Below are 1,833 nucleotides of genomic sequence, written 5' to 3' on the forward strand. Positions count from 1 at the left end.
TTTTTTTTTTTTTTTTTACTTTTGAAACACATGAATTGCACCCACATTTTGTCTATATAAATATAAATATAATAAATGTAAATAATAAATAATAAAATATATAAAACAATCATACACACACACACACACACACACACACACACACCCATAGCACACGTACATCTCAGAAACGTCTATTTGATGTACATGTTTACATCTGGAAGACATTTTTAGAGTGTTTGTTTGTCTGCAATACGTCTCTTATCAGATGTTAAATAAACATGTAGAAAATCTCTTTCTGTTTATGATTTAGATGTTTATGATTTAGAACGTTTGTAAAACCTACATCTTATAGATGTTTATCAGATTTTTGTGCACAGCAGATGCTTTCCAGATGACGCGCTCTTTATCTATCTATCTATCTATCTATCTATCTATCTATCTATATTCATGAAAAGTTGAGCTCAGAGACTGTGAGCACATTTGAAAGACTTGAAGTAGGTGAATGTGTGTGCATGTAAGCTCATGACACCGATGATTTACTGGAATACAGTCCCACTGGAGAAGAACTCCCTCAGTTGCCTAGGGAGATTCCCAGTTTGGTGAAGGTTATGTGGTCATTTTCAAGGCTTTGTGTGTGTGTCTGAGCGAGGGAGTGGGAGACAGAGGGGTTGGGTGGGTTGGGGGTCAGGATGCCAGCAGCTGCTCAGTACTGATTGTGTTCCACTTTTGTTCACTGTCCTCCACATCAGCCTGAGGAGAGACAGAAGGGAGAACACCCAAACAGAGATGCTCTCTTGTGTGGGAATACTGATGAGTGAGGGGAGATGAGAGTCAATGAGAGATAGATGCAGGTGCTGGAAGATCTTCCAGGACGTCTGGGCTGCTGCTAATTTAATACACCCTTTGCATCCTGTGATCTTTGTTTGTTGCTCTCGGGGTTAATGTGTGTTCTCAGTGTGTAACTTTGCCCAACAGAAAAAGATGATGAAATATCACTCACATCGGCAACTATATTTAACTGAATCACTTGACAATATTCGACTTCTACACAAAGAATGTACTTGTTTCTGACAAATGTAAGGCTTAAATCAAGTTGAACAGCATGTTTTGTTTTTATTTTTTCCTTTCTATCACTTATAGCTTCACCATTGCATTTTAATGATAATATGGATTTTATCCATTTTCATAGTTCAAATTTAAGAGATAACTGACCAATGATGACGATAATAGAATGAAAATAGACTGCTTCAAAACTGCAGCAAAAAAGTGTTGAATATATATATATATATATATACACACACATAAATACAGTATGTATATATATATATACATACATATATAAGAATAAAGGTCTAAATGATAACAAAGCAGACAATACATATAAAGCATTTTAATATATATTATGTGACAATTATTATATAAAAATTATATATATATATTAGAAATACTATAAATCATGTCACAGTTGTCATTTTCAGCACACCAGACAAAGCTGATTCTTTTTTAGCATTTTTAAAAACAAAATTGAACTTTAGAGAAATAGTATTTCACCTTTTGCAATTTGCACATACTTTTTTTCCTGCCGTGTCATAAAATCCATCTTTAAGAACATATAGAATAGTGTTCTAAATGATAATGACAAGAAAGCATAATATAATATAATAATAATAAAATAGGACTATCTTACCGTTGTAAAATGTAAGTTAAAAAATGTGTTTATTTGTAAATAAAGGAGACAATAATGTCAGGAAGATCTGGAGATAAAATATTTGGCATGTGAATACAATTATGAATGTGATATGTGGCGAAAATAAAGGAAAATCAAGGTAATTAAGCTGCAAATTTGTCAAA

This window comes from Sinocyclocheilus rhinocerous, unplaced genomic scaffold (assembly GCF_001515625.1).
Source record: "Sinocyclocheilus rhinocerous isolate Xijiao unplaced genomic scaffold, SAMN03320098_v1.1 scaffold61, whole genome shotgun sequence".
In the NCBI taxonomy this organism is placed as follows: Eukaryota; Metazoa; Chordata; class Actinopteri; order Cypriniformes; family Cyprinidae; genus Sinocyclocheilus; species Sinocyclocheilus rhinocerous.